The 20,085-nt window shown below is 41.7% G+C and overlaps 1 pseudogene; it reads right to left on the bottom strand.

Annotated features, from left to right (window-relative positions):
- Positions 1–532: 532 nt before the first annotated feature.
- On the bottom strand, positions 533–19,881 carry LOC131347207 (NACHT, LRR and PYD domains-containing protein 12-like; annotated as a pseudogene).
- Positions 19,882–20,085: the final 204 nt, after the last annotated feature.

The raw sequence follows: 20,085 nt of genomic DNA, 5'->3' as shown, positions 1-20,085 counted from the left end.
TCCACACCAGACTCTGTCATCCATGTCTTTATGGACCTTGCTTTGGTCACTGGTGCACAGTCATGTTGGAAGAGGAAGGGGCCAGCTCCAAACTGTTCCCACAAAGTTGGGAGCATGGAATTGTCCAAAATGTCTTGGTATGCTGAAGCATTCAGAGTTCCTTTCACTGGAACTAAGGGGCCAAGCCCAGCTCCTGAAAAACAACCCCACACCATAATCCCCCCTCCACCAAACTTTACACTTGGCACAATGCAGTCAGACAAGTACCGTTCTTCTGGCAACCGCCAAACCCAGACTCGTCCATCAGATTGCCAGATGGAGAAGCGCGATTGGTCACTCCAGAGAACGCGTCTCCACTGCTCTAGAGTCCAGTGGCGGCGTGCTTTACACCACTGCATCCGACGCTTTGCATTGCACTTGGTGATGTATGGCTTGGATGCAGCTGCTCGGCCATGGAAACCCATTCCATGAAGCTCTCTGCGCACTGTTCTTGAGCTCATCTGAAGGCCACATGAAGTTTGGAGGTCTGTAGCGATGGACTCTGCAGAAAGTTGGCGACCTCTTCGCGCTATGCGCCTCAGCATCCGCTGACCCCGCTCCGTCAGTTTACGTGGCCTACCACTTCGTGGCTGAGTTGCTGTCGTTCCCAAACACTTCCACGTTCTTATAATACAGCTGACAGTTGACTGTGGAATATTTAGGAGCGAGGAAATTTCACGACTGGATTTGTTGCACAGGTGGCATCCTATCACAGTTCCACGCTGGAATTCACTGAGCTCCTGAGAGCGACCCATTCTTTCACAAATGTTTGTAAAAACAGTCTGCATGCCTAGGTGCTTGATTTTATACACCTGTGGCCATGGAAGTGATTGGAACACCTGATTCTGATTATTTGGATGGGTGAGCGAATACTTTTGGCAATATAGTGTATCTCCTGAGCAGCACATACACACACCACAATTTTATAAAGAAAATAAAAGATTTAATGAAACGAAACACCTCTGAAATAAAACTTTAGTTACTTTGTATATCATGTTATTAACTTGACATCAGTCAGTAATACACAGGATTTGGTTCTATGTAGAAGCACAGCTCCAGTAAGGATCCAGTCATATGCACTTGCATGTAATATCACACACTGTGTATGTATTCCTTTGTATTGTAGGAGATCCTGTCCTTTTAATCCTCTGAGAGCCTCCAACCACATTAGAATTGTTATGGTCGAATGCTGTAAGACACAGGAGGAGGTTTATATAAATTAATTTACACAACTCTCTGTTTACACTTGTATAACTGTTGTATAGCCACTTCCACCAGCTGATTAGGATCTTCTGTTGTTAAAATTTGCTCTAAGGGTGATGGAACTGATCTGCTTGGGGTGCTGCCATGTTCAGTTTTAGGTGGATGCATTTGTCAGGTTGGCAGGTTACTAAAGAAGATTCATACAGAATTCTTCTCTGTAACTTGCCCTCTTTTGTAGAATCGCCTGTGAAACTTTAACTTCCAGCATCCACTTATCTTGTAGATAGATGCATCAAAATCAGTACTAGGTGTATCACCTGGTGGAAGGGAGAAGAGATGAAGAGCACCAACCAACTCCACCTCTTTCTCTCTCTTTCATTTGCTAATAGAGAGAATCCTTTTTTTGTATTAGCAAACTTAACTATTGTTATTTTTAATCTATTTGTATTCATCTGTTGCATTCTGCTGTAATCTCTATCCGTTACAAACCTATACACACAAAGCACACCTAAATGTTCAGTTTGCATAATTGATAAAATGACCCCCAAATAGCCTGCCACTGAATTTATGTACTGTATAAACTTACTCTATCTTCTCCAATTTACAGTGTATGTTTTTTGCTAGCTCCAAGAGCAGCTTCACTCCTGATTCCCCTGGTTTATTATCATTTAGGGTCAGCTCTCTCAGGTGGGATATAGGGTTTGATATCAGAGCTGAAGCCAGAGAAGCACAGCCTTCATCTGTAATACTGCAGCAAGACAGCCTACAGAGAGAGAAGAAAAATGTACATTTTAGTGTTTTTTTTATTTTAGTTCATAGTAACACAAAATCATATCCACTTACACATGTACATGTTCAAAGTAATTAATCTTACTCCAGAGTCTCTAGTTTGCAGTGTGGATACTTCAGTCCAGCAGAGAGAAGCTTCACCCCTGAATCCTGGAGTTCATTGTAACTCAGATTCAGTTCTCTCAGAGTGGAGGAGTCTGAGCTGAGAACTGAGGACAGAGCTCTACAGCTTTCCTCTGTGAGATTACAACCATACAACCTGGAATAATAAAAATAAACTCTCATACAAAACGTCAAAAACAGTTCAAGCTTACAACTTATAAAAAATATGCACATGAAGTATAATACAATGGCCACAATGGAAGAATGTCATAAGTCTTTCTCTTGGTCTGGAGTTTTAGGTCAAAGGCCATGCCTAAACATGGGAGGTTTGGTAGCTCAGTGGTTAAGGTGTTGGATTACTGATTTGCCACCAAGCTGCCACTGTTGGGCTCCTGGGCAAGGCCCTTACCCCCTCAATTGTTGAAGAGCAAGAAAAATTGTTAGTCACTCTGGATAAGGGCATCTGCCAAATTACATAAATGTAAAAATTCCACTTTTCTCTTAACTATTCTTGGTCACACTTGTGTTTTTCATGGAAATCAATATTAAGGCTTTCAACACCTTCACTCAGTATATCAGAGTGCAGAGTCCAATCTGTTTTCATCCCACTATTAAACATAGTCTGGAGTCACACGAATGAACAAGAAAGCCCATAACACATGTTACTATTGTCTATAGTTATTAGGCTGGATTGTTCACCAACTGTTGCAGAAGCATGTTACTTCATCTCATTGTTCATGTGCATAAATATTATCTCCACATTTTGCCACAGAAGCAAAGCTTCAACTATTCAGTCTGTGAGCTATGAACTTTGTGTGATTATCAGCCTTTAAGCTGCATCTGACCGAAAAAAATCCACTGATGTTTTGTTAAATTCTTAAATCTGCTTTGAATGTGAAAGTACTTCATCAGAATTTACTTTAAATGCATTTTACAATTCACTCTTATGCGTTTTTTGGGTTTCTCATTCTATTTTCATCCTTGTAGAGTCTGAAACCTTATACTATCTTCCATTTATTTGCAAAATTGTCATGCATTAAGCAGACACACTTGTGGCCTTCCTATGTTAGTGATGTTATGACTATAAGGTGCAAAGGCATATGTTTAAGTTAAGTTAAGAGTCCCTACAGGTCTTGCAAGCATGGAAATGTATGATCTGACCTCAGTGTCCCCAGTTTACAGTGTGGATTCTGCAGTCCAGCAGAGAGCAGCTCCACTCCTGAATCCTGAATATTGTTTTTACTCAGGTCCAGTTCTTTTAGACTGGAGGAGTGTAATTTGAGAACTGAGGACAGAACTGCACAGGTTTTCTCTGTGAGGTTACACATGCGCAGCCTGAAAGAGAAACATGAATACAATTATTATTACAAATGAATAAATTTAGACTAAACCAAACTATTAATTTCCATAACCAACCTTTAGCCTGTTTTTTAAATAGATGTTTTTGTTTAAGAGATGTGTGTGATATGACAAGATAAAACATCTGAATATGCTATTACAGTATATTGGCATAATATATTTAAACTATCCAAATTTGTGTATGTAACCCAGCTGGGATAGCTGGGATTTTGTTCATTTTGTTTATGTTACAATGCATTATGTCAAAATGCATATTCTGTATTAGGGTGTTTATTTCACCACTGCCAAGTATTTATTTAATTGTTTACTTGATTATTTAAGTAATCCCTTGGGTCACAAGGGAAAAAACGGGAGCTGATGTATTGAGCGGATGTGTAAATTAGTGCCATTTCGGCCTGAAAGGCAGATAACTAATTTACACTGATGTATTTGTAAAATACTGAAGTATTTTAACTGTCTGTCTGCAGGGACAAGCTCAATGGTAACCTCACCTCAGTATCTCCAGTGTACAGTGTGGATTCTCCAGTCCAGCAGAGAGCAGCTTCACTCCTGAGTCCTGCAGGTCATTGTGACTCAGGTCCAGTTCTCTCAGACTGGAGGAGTTTGAGCTGAGAACTGAGGAAAAAGCTGTACAAATTTTCTTTGTGAGATTGCAACCACACAGCCTGGAAAAGAAATAATAATAATTTTAAACTCTGACATCACAAAGTGTGTCACACTGTAAAATTATACCACACACGTTATTTTCAAAAATTGTTTGTTAATAATTGATAACGTAAATGATTAAATGGAACTCAAAATATATTTGCATATCCAAATTCACGCACTCTTTTAGAAATGAATGGATGCAATTACCTGCTTGTGTAGTTCTGGAAATGAAAACAATAATGTCTAGACCACCTTCCCTGAATCGAGTACTTGCCATTAAGCAAGAGAAAAAGCAAGATGGACTATTTAGCACAGGATAAATGGGCTTGAGATTGAGATTGTAGTGAACATGATATTTATTTGCACTCTTGTGGACTTGGTGCTCTGTTTGTTTCTTATTATTTGCACTTGTTTCTGCTGCCTGCAGTACTGTTTGATTGTGTGGTGTTAAATGTTATAGTGTCTGTGGTGTATTGACTGTCCCACTGCTACACTTCTATGGCACATCATGGGGTACAATGATATGAGCTCCTCTGTCTAGACACACTAGGTAAGTGGGTGGGTACAGGTGTACATTAGAGTAGTAGAAGAAGAAGAAGAAGAAGGCCATGATAGCCATACAAATTTTATTCACGCCATGAAGATTTAAGATAAATCAAATACAGATCAAAACATATGAAAAGAATGAAGCTGTACGTCACAATGCTAAACTGACAAAACTGTGTGTGAAGAATTTGAACACAGTCATCTCCATGTATCTACAGAGAGAAAGTATTGAACTTACTCCAGTGTCTCCAGTGCACAGTGTGGATCCTCCAGTTCAGCAGAGAGCAGCTTCACTCCTGAATCTTGCAGTTTATTGTGACTCAGGTCCAGTTCTCTCAGACTGGAAGAGATTGAGCTGAGAACTGAGGACAGAACTCTACAGCTTTCCTCCGTCAGGTTACAACGATACAATCTGGAAGAGAAATGATGTTCTGTCAGAATACTGCAGCCTTCTCCATTATAAACACACACACACACACACACACACACAATGATGATAATTAATGATAACACACAAATGCAGAAGTTTGAAAAGTAATGTATATAAATTTGAATATGATTATTTAGCAGATTTATTTATATAGTTTGCCTCAAATAGCATTACTAGTTTATTCCAGCCATTATTGCCATATAAAAGTACAGAAGCCATACCCGTCTCAGCATCTAATAATGGTTTTAAACGAGTTTTAGGAAAGAAACCATGTATCAAAATTTTTAAATGGTAAACTGTGAGCAGGGAAAATTCAACTGTAACAACGCAAAACACATCCATTCATGCAGCCTCCAGAAGAAGCCATCACCTGAGTACTAAATCACTCTACTTCCTACTTGTACAGTTCTGCTATGTAGCACATTTAAGGTATGCAGTGCAAAAACCATCAGTTCTCACTGCCTTACTGAGCTGTTTCATGTCCTGTCGATACCAACTGATTTTTATTCCCTGTTCACTCTCACGTTTTTTTGATTACTGTTTGAATTGCTTGCTGATTGGACTGCTCACCTCTGTTATCGATTCCTGCATGCACACTGACTACTCTTTATTTGTTTAATGTTTTTGACTTGATTATTGCCATCACTGCTCTTCCAGTGTGAGTTCATTATATCAGCATTGCACAAGTTTAGTCTTAGACAAAATTAATTTTAGAAATGCTTCATAGGTTTCTGTGGACATTGCACTAAAGTTTAGAGCTTGTGTTAAAGTTCACTCACACTGCAGTTTTTGTGATTTTAAAAAGTAAAAACCAAGATAAATCATATCAAATCTGTTTCCAACGTTAATGTTGTATAGCAACCAACAAATTTCCAATAAAAAAACAAATAGAAATATTTTATGGGGAAAAAGTAACAACAATAAACAAAAAAACAATAACCTGCATATGTATGCACACCCTTTTATAACTGGCGATATGACTGTACTCAGAATGAACCACATTCAAACACATGTTCAAAACTAATGCCATCACACACAACTGCCATCTTATTTTCATTTGACTGCTGAAGCTTAAAGAGCTTACAAATCATGTATAGGATCTCACAGTGGAAAGGTATTGATCAGGAGAGGGGTGTAAAAGAATTTCATGAACATTTGATATACCAGGGAGCTCTGTAAAGACCATCATCGAGTGACATGAACATCCAACATCAACACCATAACCAAATAAACCAAAGCAAACAAACCAAGTAAAGCATGGTGGTGGCAGCATCATGCTATGGGGCTGCTTTTCTTCACCTGGGACTGGGGCTCTAGTTAGGAAACACCCTCAAATCCTGCAGGCCTCTGTTAGGCAGCTGAAAATGTAAAACAGCATAATAACAACCCTAAGCATAAATCCAAAGGAATATCTTCAGAAGAAGGTAATTGTATGGGAATGGTGCAATCAGAGCCCAGATTTAAAACTTGTGGAATGATTTGAAGATGGCTGTGTGGAGCATTTTCGCAAGGAAGAGTAAAATTGCCAAATAAAGATGTGCTGTGTTGGTAGACTCTTGAGAGTAAAGCTGTTAAACACTGAATTACCATAAAAGTTGCTTTAAGAAGGTATTAGTTATTTCTTTTCATTTCTGTTTGTTTTTCACTTGATTGTTGTTGGTTGCTGCTATATCACATTAAAAGTAGAAAAAGATTTGACAAAATTTATGTTAGTTTAATTTTATTTACATCCCAAAAAGACTCCAGGGTGTGTAGACTTTTCATATGCAATGTGTATCACCATGAAATAGCCAACAAAACAGTGCTACATTTACAGATGACAGTACTTACACTGCTTTTCTGGAGGCTTTAACCACTGGCAGCAGCCTTGTAAGACATTCTTCTGATGGATCATATTTACTCAAATCAAACTCATCCAGTTCCTCTTGTGAGTTCAGTAACAGAAACACCAGAGCTGACCACTGATCAGGAGAGAGACTGGCCCCATACAGGCAATGGTCATCTCCTCTTTTCAGGTACGTTTGTACTTCCTGCACTAGAGAATGATCATTCATTTCATTCAGGCAGTGGAAGAGATTGATGGATTTCTCTGGACATGAATTCTCCCTGATCTTCTCCTTGATGTACTTTACTGTTTCATGTTTGCTGTGAGAGCTACTTCCTGTCTGTGGCATTAAGCCTCGTAAGAGAGTCTGATTGGACTCCAGTGAGAGACCCAGAAGGAAGCGGAGGAACAGGTCCAAGTGTCCATTCTCACTCTGTAAGGCCTTGTCCACTGCACACTTCAGGAGATCAGGCATGCTTATATTTCTGAAAAGATCAGACAGACCAGTGGTTTGTTGTTCTGTTATGTTTATGTTAATAAAGGTAAGAAATGCATACAATGCAGCCAGAAACTCCTGAACACTCAGGTGTACAAAGCTGAAGACCTTCCCCAGGTGAAGCCCAAACTCCTCTCTGAAGATCTGGGTACACACTCCTGAGTACACTGACACTTCTCTGACATCAATGCCACACTCTCTCAGGTCTTTCTCATAGAAGATCAGGTTTCCTTTCTCCAGCTGCTGGAAAGCCAGTTTTCCCAGTGCCAGGATACTCTCTCTGGTCTGCTGAGGATCAGGGTCACATTTCTGATGGTACTTTTGGTTCTTGTGTTTGATCTGAAAGATCAGGAAGTGTGTGAACATTTGAGTCAGAGTCTTGGGGATCTCTCCACTCTTTGCTTCACCCGACATTCTCTCTAGAACAGTGGCTGAGATCCAGCAGAAGACTGGGATGTAGCACATGATGTAGAGGCTTCTTGAAGACTTCATGTGTCTGATGATTTTATTGGCCAGGCTCTGATCTCTGATCCTCTTCCTGAAGTACTCCTCTTTCTGAGGATCATTAAACCCTCATACCTCTGTTACCTGGTCTACACACTCAGGAGGGATCTGATTGGCTGCTCCTGGTCGAGAGGTTATCCAGAGGAGAGAAGAGGGAAGCAGATTCCCCTTGATGAGGTTCGTCAGCAGAACATCCACTGAGGCTGACTCTGTCACATCACACAATCTCTCATTCTTCTGGAAATTTAGAGGAAGTCGACACTCATCCAGGCCATCAAAGATGAACAGGACTTTGTAGGAGTCACAGTTTATTAATTCTAGTTTTCTCATTTCTGGGAAAAAGTGATGAAGAAGATTCATCAGACTGAGATTTTTCTGCTTCATCAGATTCAGCTCTCTAAAGGGAAGTGGAAACATGAAGGTGATGTCCTGATTTGCTTTTCCTTCAGTCCAGTCCAGAATGAACTTCTGCACAGAAACTGTTTTTCCAATTCCAGCAACTCCTTTAGTCAGCACAGTTCTGATGGACTTGTCCTTAAAGAGGTCATTACAGTTGATGGGTGTCTCCTGTGTTACTGGTCTCCTGGACACTGTCTCAATCTGTCTCACCTCATGTTCATTATTGATGTCTCCACTCCAACCCTCTGTGATGTAGAGCTCTGTGTAGATCTCATTCAGAAGTGTTGAGGTTCCCGGCAGTGAGATTCCTTCATTAATGCCTTTAAATTTCAGCATGAATCTGGATTTTAGATTTTGCTGATATATATAGCCCATGTCTAAGAAATACAATAATACAATACTGATTAGTAATGCTATTAAACAGAAAGTCATACTTTGAATAAAAAAGTTTTGATTGTTGGTACCAGATGGCCTGGCTTGAATATTTCAGAGATCTCTAAGGATTTTCGCACATAAATGTCTTATACCAAATAGTGCAAAAAACAAAAAAACATCCTGAGAGTGAAAGGTGAAACACTGTGTTGATGAGAGATATCATAAGAGAAGGTTCAGACTGGTCTGAGCTGACAGGAAATCTCTAGTAACTCAGACAAATCACAAATTACAACCATGGTGAGCAGAAAAGCATCTCAGCATGCACAACTTGTCAAATGACAAGCTAAATAATGAGCTAAAACAGTAGAAGAACACATCTGATTCCTATCCTGTCAGAACAGAACAGGACTCTTGGCTATCATGAGCACAGACCCTCCCAAACTGAATTAGATTAGATAAGAAAAAGACTAGGTAATATTTACCTGTCCAGTTTGAGATCATGAGATTCTGAAACACTTAAACCAGCCCTTCTGGCTGCAAAAACCATGCCAAGGTCTTTGAGATCAGACTTTCTTCATTCTCTTGTTAAATATGAACATTAATTGAAGTTCTTGACCTGTATCAGTGTCATTTAGTGCTGCTGCCATGTGTTTGGCTAACTGTATAAATGATCAGGTGTACATGTCTTCCAAAAATTGGATGGTAACTTACAGCCATATGTATTGTACCAATATTAGGGTCCATTTTTTAATAATTGTGTTACTAATGATTTAAAAGGTATTAACTAATTTAAGTCAGCTAATGTGACCGTGAAAAATATGTATACAGACTATTCAAAAGTATTCAAAAGCTCTTACTGCTCTGCAGTGTGTTGGCGAGATCTGCCTGGTTCATGTTCTTCAGTATGTGCAATGTGATCTTCAGTGCATCCTCTCTGATAGGGCTCTGATCCTCCTCATCCTTTGACTCTCTCTCAGAGCATGCTGGGTAATCTGGACTCAGCATTCTCCTGAACCTGTTCAGCTCATTCTTTAACAAAGCCATGACTTTGTTCTCCAGTTCCTACATGGAGTATCAATTATTAATTTAATCCCAAAATCAAAAATAAAACTTACAAACACCTCCACCTACACACACACACACACACACCTTGAATATTAAGTCCAACTGACATCTACAGGCAAATCTTGACTGCTCCTTTCTCCATTGTGTTCTGTGGACAAATAAATCAGGACAAACTAAACCATTACAGAGAGCTGTAGCAGATTTAGCTAATAAAAGGCTTCAGGATAAACTGAGTGAGATGCTAGACTATATTCACCTCAGATCAGTAGCACAGTCTCGAGTTCTGAAGTTAGTTGGAAGACCCAGTGACTTGTTGCTTTTTATACACGAACATCTGGATTCAGAATAGTTAACTTCCACAGTGCTAGAGAGTAGAAATGTTACAGGAACAATTTTACACACAGACTTAATGTAACTTGAAATGCATGTATGTATACATTATACACCATTACTTTAAATGTAAAGCTACATGCTTATTCATAGTTTGATTGAAGATTGATATTATGAATGAATGCTCTTTACCTAATTTCAGTAGAATGGTCTTTGAATCTTAATGGGGTGTCCATTGACTGATCACTCTTCATGGACACACAGCTGGATTCAGCTGAGTCTGGTGTTGTCCCTACCATTGGACTGGAGCAAAAAAAATATATTAAAGACAAATCATTTATCAATAAAATGTGTAAATAAAATACTCAACTTTATTATATTCATCTCCAGTAATTGCTTTATCCTGATCAGGATTTCTGTGATTCCAGAGCTAACCTTAGAAATAATACAGTAATGTACTCTGGATGAAATTTAATTCTGTTGGAGGGCACACAGACACAAACTTTTTAGTTGTGCAATTTATAGTACGCAGTCCATCAAATGGCATTTTCCGTTTGATGAAACTTAACGCTGACTCAAAGCTTGATGCTATGGGAATGTTCTTATTATTATTAGCTAGAGGGATCAGGCAACATATGAGCTTTTGTCAGCAAGATGATAAAAGGACATTTACATAATGTGTCCACAGATTCTTTACTCCACCAAGGTCATGGAAACTAGAATCTTGAGCACTAGGGCACTTTCTACTAGAAAACAATATGCCCTGAAATGGAGGCTCTTCCTTTCACATTGCAAGCGGTGCCGCCTGGACCCAGTCCACTGCCTGACTGGTACAGTGCTGGAGTTCTTCCAGGAACACCTCTCAGCCAGGCTAGCCCCACTACCTACGAGGCATCTATTTAAGTCAGCCACACACCCATCCTTGAGGCCTCTAAAGGGAGGCACACTTATGCCTCAAGCCCCATTTCACTTTTTCCACATTTTGTTATGTTACAGCCTTATTCCAAAATGGATTAAATTTATTATTTTCCTCAAAATTTTAGAAACAAAACCCCATAATGACAACATAAAAGAAGTTTGCTTGAAATCCTGTTTCCACTGATTATCTTTGAGATGTTTCTAATACTTGAGTCCACCTGTGGTTGATTCAGTTGATTGGACATGATTTAGAAAGGCACACGTGTCTATTTAGGGTCCCACAGTTAACAGTGCATGTCAGAGCATAAATTGTTTGTAGGAATTGTCTGTAGACCTCAGAGACAGGATTGTACAATGCATTGACTCACTAGAAACTAACGCCACTTAATCAATGGTTTCAACATCTCATTCTGCTTTGCGGAAAGACAACAAGTCGCTCAAACTGAAAGTGGCGGATTTGGAGGGATGCAGCAGATGCCAAAATATCCAGATCATTGGCTTACCTGAATTGATTGAGGGCCCCCATCCAACAGTGTTTTTTTTGCCAACTATTGGTTGACATTTTTGGTACGGCGGTTCTGTGCTGGATAGTCCCGCACCTAAGCCAGGCCCGGGTGAAAAGCCACGGCCAGTCATTTTGCGCTTTCATCGGTTCCAAGTTAAGGACTTGGTAATTCGCAAGGCTCGTAGGATCCCTGCTTTACAAAGGTCATACGATTCGCCTGTTTGATGACTACAGCCCTGAAGTTTTGAAGCAGCGAGTACAGAGGTCCCATGGCCGAGTTGTACAAGCATGAGTACAAGCCGGTGCTCCTTTACGCAGCCAGACTGTGTATCACATTACCTAATGGGGAGAAGATGTGGATCCAGTCCGCTTTGGAAGCTATCAAATTTGTCCAGATTTAAATGTGAACGTTGTATGGTACTGTCGATCTGTTGTTGTATCTCCTCAGTTGACAATTATTGCTGTTTGGCTTTAAGTTTATGCCACAGCCCTCTTCTTTTTTCTATTTTTTTTCCATGTTCCTTTAATATTGGAAAACTTGAGATGTTTGATAATGTTTAATTTGTTTAGCTGAATAATAATATGGGAGCAGTGCAGTAGATGTAGGGAAGTGTTAATCTTCGCTGATCTTTGTATCAGAGCGTATTTGTTGCCGTATCTGTAACTGTTTGAATGTTTATATTCAAGATTCAAGATTCAAGAAGCTTTTATTGTCATTTCAACCACATATAGCTGGCGCAGTACATAGTGAAATGAAACAACTTTTCTCCAGGACCTGGTGCTACATAAACATACAGCTACTAGTACAATACAAAAACAACAAACAACACCACAGAGCTAGGACAGAAGTTTGTCTTAGCCACGTAAAGTGCACAGTGTGCAGCTAGGTGCAAACAGAGCATAGACAAGACAGTGCAAAAAAGACAATAAATACAATAGACAACACAAAAGAACACAGGACACTTAGCGCCGAAAAGAAATAAAAGAACGTGTACTGGAATGTAAGTGAAATAAAATAGATAAAGTGAGATGATGTAAAAAAAAAAAGTATTGTGCAAAAATATTGTGCAAAAATACACAGCAGCGGTTGAGGTAGTGCAAATAGAATAAACATAAATATAACTATAGCAGCGGATGACAGGTAGAGGTAGTGCAGTAAGTAATGAACAGTATAAATTATGTGTGTGTGTGTTTGTGTGTGTCCACACAGTCAAGAGAGAGTGTGTGTATCTGTGTGTGAGAGAGACAGAGAGTTAGTATACAGTTCAGTCCTGAGTGAGAGTGTGTGTGTGTGTGTGTGAGTGTAGAACAGTTCAGTCCTGAGTGAGTGTGTGTGTGTGTGAGAGAGTGTAGAACAGTTCAGTCCTGAGTGAGAGTGTGTGTGTGTGTGAGAGAGTGTAGAACAGTTCAGTCCTGAGTGAGAGTGTGTGTGTGTGTGTGAGAGTGTAGAACAGTTCAGTCCCGGGTGTTGAGGAGCCTGATGGCTTGAGGAAAGAAACTGTTACACAGTCTGGTTGTGAGGCCCGAATGCTCCGGTACCTCTTTCCAGATGGCATGAGGGTGAAGAGTGTGTGTGAGGGGTGTGTGGGGTGTGTAAGAGTGTGTGTGAGGGGTGTGTGGGGTGTGTAAGAGTGTGTGTGTGGGGTGTGTGGGTGTGTAAGAGTGTGTGTGAGGGGTGTGTGGGTGTGTAAGAGTGTGTGTGAGGGGTGTGTAAGAGTGTGTGTGAGGGGTGTGTGGGGTGTGTAAGAGTGTGTGTGAGGGGTGTGTGGGGTCAGCCACAATGCTGATGGCTTTGCTGATGCAGTGTGCGGTGTAAATGTCTGTGATAGAGGGGAGAGAGACTCCGATGATCTTCTCAGCTGTCCTCACTATCCGCTGAAGGGTCTTGTGATCTGAGACGGTCCAGTTCCCAAACCAGGCAGTGATGCAGCTGCTCAGGACGCTCTCCATGGTCCCTCTGTAGAACACAGACAGGATGGGGGGAGGGAGATGGGCTTTACTCAGCCTCCTCAGGAAGTAGAGGTGCTGCTGGGCTTTCTTGGTGATGGAGCTGGTGTGGAGTGACCAGGTGAAGTTCTCCGCCAGATGGACACCAAGGAATTTGATGCTCTTGACGATCTCCACAGAGGAGCCATCGATGGACAGCGGAGAATGGTCACTCTGTGCTCTCCTGAAGTCAACAACCATCTCTTTGGTCTTGTCGACGTTCAGGGAGAGGTTGTTGGCTCTGCACCAGGCTGTTAGATGTTGCACCTCCTCTCTGTATGCTGACTCGTCGTTCTTGCTGATGAGACCCACCACGGTCGTGTCATCAGCGAACTTGACGATGTGGTTGGAGCTGTGCATTGCTGCACAGTCGTGAGTCAGCTGAATGAACAGCAATGGACTGAGCACACAGCCCTGAGGTGCTCCAGTGCTCAGTGTGGTGGTGCTGGAGATACTGCTCCCGATCCGGACTGACTGAGGTCTCCCAGTCAGGAAATCCAGGATCCAGTTGCAGAGAGAGGTGTTCAGGCCCAGGAGACTCAGCTTCTTAACCAGCTGCTGAGGGATGATTGTGTTGAATGCTGAACTGAAATCTATGAACAGCATTCGAACGTAGGAGTCTTTGTAGTCCAGGTGTGTGAGGGCCAGATGGAGGGTTGTGGTGATGGCGTCTTCCGTGGAACGGTTAGGACGATACGCAAACTGCAAAGGGTCCAGCAAGGGTGGTAGCTGTGACTTGATGTGCCTCATGACGAGCCTCTCGAAGCATTTCATCACGATTGGTGTGAGTGCAACGGGACGGTAGTCATTGAGGCAGGAAACCGTGGACTTCTTTGGCACAGGGACGATGGTCATTGTCTTGAGGCACGTAGGGATGATGGAGCTGCTCAGCGAGATGTTGAAGATGTCAGTGAAGACATCTGCTAGCTGCTCCGCACACTCCCTGAGAACTCTGCCAGGAATGTTGTCTGGTCCAGCGGACTTCCGTGGGTTAACTCTGTATAGAGTTCTCCTCACGTCAGCCGTGGTGAGACAAAGCACTGGGTCATTAGGAGGAGGGATGGTCTTCCTCGCTGTTGTGTTGTTCTGTGCCTCAAACCGAGCGTAGAAGTCGTTCAGTGCATCTGGAAGGGAGGCGTCACTGTCACAGGCAGGTGAAGTTGTCCTGTAGTTGGTGATCGCCTGGATGCCCTGCCACATGCACCGGGAGTCTCTGCTGTTCTGGAAGTGGCCGTGGATTCTCTGGGCGTGTGCACACTTCGCCTCTCTGATGGCTCGGGAGAGTTTGGCCCTTGCTGTTTTTAAGGCCGCCCTGTCCCCCGATCTGAAGGCAGAGTCTCTCGATTTCAGGAGAGCACGCACTTTTGCAGTCATCCACGGCTTCTGGTTGGAGTGTGTTGTGATGGTCTTGGAGACAGTCACGTCATCGATGCATTTCCCGATGTAGCTGGTCACTGATGACGTGTACTCCTCCAAGTCAATAGAGTCGCCGTTGGTTGCAGCCTCCCTAAACATGTCCCAGTCAGTGCACTCAAAACAGTCCTGAAGAGCAGAGATGGCTCCTGCTGGCCAGGTCTTAACCTGTTTCAGAACCGGTTTAGAGCGTCTGATGAGTGGTCTGTATGCTGGAATCAACATAACAGAGATGTGGTCTGAGTAGCCGAGGTGGGGGCGGGGCTCCGCACGATACGCGCTGGGAATGTTTGAATAAACAACATCCAGCGTGTTCGTCCCTCTCGTAGGAAAGTCCACATACTGATGGAATTTAGGGAGCACAGTTCTGAGATTTGCATGATTGAAATCTCCGGCGATGATGAACAGTCCGTCGGGGTGAGCATTCTGCAGCTCGCTAATAGCTCCATACAGCTCACACAGAGCCTCCTTAGCATTAGCGCTGGGTGGAATGTACACTCCGATAATGAGAGTAGTGGTGAATTCCCGGGGTAAATAAAAAGGTCTGCATCTAACAGTTACAAACTCCACTAGCGATGAGCAGTAGTTAGACACAAGCAGAGAGTCCTTACACCATTCCGTGTTGATGTAAACACACACACCGCCACCGCGAGTCTTACCGCACAGAGCTGCATTCCTGTCGGCACGAAACACGGTTAGTCCGGCTAGCTGAATGGCGGCGTCCGGAACTCTGTCGCTGAGCCACGTCTCCGTGAAAACAAAGACGCAGCAGTCTCTGAACTCACGCCGTGTAGTTTGCTGGAGTCGGATGTAGTCCAGTTTATTATCCAGTGAGCAGACGTTGGACAAGATGATGGAAGGGAGTGCCGGCCGGCTAGGGTTGGTTGTTAGCCTAGCACGGACACCCGCTCTTTTACCGCGCTTCCGCTTCCTCGAACAACGCTTGCGACGTCCTCTCTCCCGGCCACCGGCATCAGGCGACGCCGAGGATTGAAGGCCTGGACTTCGCAGCAAGCAGAGTTCGCGAAGTTTGCAGAGTAGTTCATCATACAAGTTAGTAACTGCATGATTTCTGTACCGTAATATCGTCTGGCGGTTGTATACATGAACACCACTGTCATTGGCGTCCATGCACTTTAAGTTTAGCGCTAAAACAAAAAGAAAGCACCATTTTGGTTCCGGAGTGGCCGCTGCGTGCTACTGCCGCGCCGCCATCTTGGATATGTTCAGTGACCCCCCCCCCACCACCACCATTTTTTTACTCTCCCAGCCCCTTTTTTCTTGTTATTTTTCTTTTTTGCTTGCTACCCTTACTCTACCTCTTTTTTACGTGCTGCTGGAAATTTTGTCTCACTTGTTATGGGTGCAGATCTGTACAGGTTTACTGCCTTTAAAATTCTTTCTTTATGTTAAGCTGTAATGTAAAATCGAGACCAAGTGGTGCATTAAGATTCAGCAGCTTGAATGTAAAGGGACTGAATTCACCCGTGAAATGTTATAAGGTGATTGATCATTTGAAACAGTTCAACACTAAAAGAGACCCATCTTAAACCATTAGACCACCTTAAACCAGAAAACGTAGAGGATGGGTAGGTCAACTGTATCATTCTTCATTTTCAAGTAAGGCTCGTGGATCCGCTATCCTTGTGCACAAGTCAGTAACCTTTTCTGAATCTAAAGTCATATCAGACCCCAATGGTCATTTTATCATTGTTACAGGGAAAGTCTGTGGCACTACTCTGATCCTGGCTAATGTATATGGCCCAAACTGGGATAATGAGGATTTCTTTAAAAAAAATCCTTTTTTTTTTCTCTTCCAGAGATAGACTCTTGTCAACTTATTCTAGGTGGGGACTTCAATTGTTATCTCAATTCCACACTAGATCGTTCATCCGGTAAGCTCATGTCTCCATCTAAGTCATCCAAAGTCACCCAACTGTTTATGGAGCAGTATGCAGCTCGTATGTATGACGTTTTTTCAATCCTAGCAATAAGAAATTTTCTTTCTTTTCTTGTATCCATGGTACTTTTTCACGAATTGATCTCTTTCTCATTGACAATAAGTTGCTTCCTTCTGTTAGTGCCTGTTTCTACAACCCTATAGTTGTAGTACTGTCCCATATACCCATATAGTATAGATCCTTATTGTGATCCCCATGGCGCTTCAACTCGTCACTTTATTCTGACCCTGATTTTTTTGCAACCACTGACAGCCGCATTGATCTCTTCATTTCTACCCATGTTACTCCAGACATGTCAGCATTTACAATTTGGGAGGCATTCAAAGCTTATCTGCATGGAGAGATAATATCCTACTCTGCTTTTCACAGGAAGTTCATTGTTGAAAGGAGCATCTCTATTTCCAAGGAACTGGTAGATTTACAATCCAGATGTGCAGAAGAACTGCTTATGAAAAAGGCTGAATTTGATATTTTGTCTGCTGAAGGGGCAACAGAAGCATTAGTAAAGTCTCGTCATAAGTATTATGAGTTTGGAGACAAATTGGACAAAATTATGGCCCTCCAGATTCGACAAGCCGCTTCAACACAACACATCACACAAATTACTACTACTGATGGTATAACTATTGACCCTCAAACTATCAATGACCAATTCAAGAGTTTTTATGCCTCATTATACAGGTCTGAGTGTGTATCTGACAAATCTCAATTGGACAACTTTTTAGGCTCTTAAGCATTGACTGTGATACATCTTCCTGGTTGGATGAGCCTTTTACAGTAGAAGTCAAAGAGGCATAATTCTCAATGCAAAATGGGAAACGTCCAGGGCCTGATGGCCTTCCCACCGAATTTTTTAAGACATTTGCTGATAAACTCTCCCCACTACTGCTAAATACGTTCAATGAATCTTTAGAGTCCAACATACTGCCCCTTACTTTGAGACAGGCCACTATTTCTCTGATTTTAAAGAAGGATAAGAACCCCCTTTCCTGCAACAATTATCACCCTATTTCTTTGCTATGTGCAGACATTAAAATATTAGTCAAGATGCTGGCAAGGTGTCTGGAAGCTGTTTTGCCTTTAATCATCTCTACAGACCAAAAGGTGTTTGTGAAAGACACTCTTTTCACAACGTCAGAAGTCTGTTTGATATTTTATACTCTCCTTCCACTTCAGCCTCACGGGGTTGGTTATTTCAATGGATGCAGAGAAGGCATTTGATCGGGTGGAGTGGCCTTTTTTTTAACTCATTAAAAAGATTTGGATTTGGTAGGAAATTTATTCAATTCAGTTCAATTTATTTGTATAACACCTTTTACAATGAACATTGTCTCAAAGCAGCTTTACAAAAGAAGAGAAACAGAGAAAGGGGAGGGGAAAAATTAAAAAAAAAAATTTTTTTAAACTTATTTTTTAAATATTTTATAAATATTTTTTTATTCAGTTTAAAAAACTGTATAAAATGAACATACTGCCCAAATTCTTTTATCCTTTTCAGTGTATCCCGGTATTTCAACAGCATTTTTTCAACTCTCTGGATAGTTCTATTCTGGTGCTGCTTCAGTGATCAGCCTCCACCCTGGTTGAGGATTGAGGAGGCTGCATGTGATCGCTCTTCACTTACATCTCTTCTGAGTCTCCCTTTTTTGTTTTCTTCTTTAAAGTTTTCTAATATCGTTATAGTTAAAAATTGTCTTAAGATTTGGCATCAGTCACCGCTGGGTCTTCGAGAATGGTCAGTCATTCTGTAACGTGCGGACACCCCCACCCCGTGCGGGGTGCGAACCCGGACCTCCGTGGTGGTGCGTGCACCTGCACGCCATGGTGGCAGACCCATTTGCGGGATTCAGACAAGCGCTGCTTTATCAACATAAACACAAGACATGGGGAAGACGAACCTAATAACTAAGACATAACAGAAACCTGACCTAGACAACGAACATAGAACAATGACCGACAAAGACAGTTACAAAATGATCCCTATTTATAGGACACAACATTAGGACTAATGGGGAACAGGTGACACGGCGGGAACGAGAACAATAGGAAAGGTGTGACACAAAATACAAACAGACCCATCTTAAACCATCGGACCATCTTAAACTTTGTAAAGGATGGGTCGGCCATCTGTATCATTCTTCATTTTCAAGTAAGGCTCATGGAACCGTTATCCTTCTGCACAAGTCAGTAACCTTTTCTGTATCTAGTCATATCTGACCCCAGTGGTCATTTTATTATTGTTACAGGGAAAGTCTGTGGCACTACTCTGATCCTGGCTAATGTATATGGCCCAAACATGTCTGAAAATCTTGGTCAAGTCTTTGGCACTGCGGGTGCTCAGAGCAGATGAGGTGGAGGAAGGGAGGGCCAAAATGTCTGGAGGAGACATTTTGCTAATGTTTCATGGGTACACTAGAGTTAAAAAAGAGGTTGGTACAAAAGGAGGTTGTCTTTCCAAGCAGTCAGGCACTCCCTCAAGTGCCGATTTCCCATCAACTCAGCACGTGTCTGAAAAACATTAACTTACCCTAAAAACTCCCTACAACAGTATGTACACAACGTGTCCTACATGTACACAATAATTTCACCAAATATCTCAATAAACCATTTAACAAACAATACAAAAAAACAACAAAGAACTTTTATAATGTTTTATAATGTTTTATAATGTGATGTCACTTACATCAGCCGGATACAAGAAAAATCTTTTACAGATTACAGGTAAAATGCACACACACCATAAGAAACACAAGACATGCTGGTGTCAGGCCGTTCACTTGAAGTGAAAGTGTCACATTATCAGTTTGTAAGAAAACTGTGTGAGTTCAATCATATATAATATATAGAAACTTAACAGATACTCACAGTATTTTTGTCATTAAAGTGCTGTACATTTCTCTCCTCACAAAACGTGCTGCTCCGCTTTACTTCCTGTTTGAGCTGGTCTAGTCACGAGAGTTGGGTCGTAATGTTAAAGCAGTGCAGAGCATACACACACACACACACACACACACACACACACACACAGGGAACAATGGCATTTAATCACAAATAACAGAAAGTTCAAAAAACCTCTGAGGAACCAAAACCAAACACACACACACACACAGTATCAACATCCAGTAAATAGAAAGTAACAGTAAATTACAGCACACACACACAATCATAAACACACACATCACAATATACAGC

The sequence above is a fragment of the Hemibagrus wyckioides genome, linkage group LG26 (genome assembly GCF_019097595.1).
Source record: "Hemibagrus wyckioides isolate EC202008001 linkage group LG26, SWU_Hwy_1.0, whole genome shotgun sequence".
Classification (NCBI taxonomy): Eukaryota; Metazoa; Chordata; class Actinopteri; order Siluriformes; family Bagridae; genus Hemibagrus; species Hemibagrus wyckioides.
Note: the sequence above shows the minus strand (reverse complement) of the source record. Positions and strands in the feature narration are given on the sequence as shown.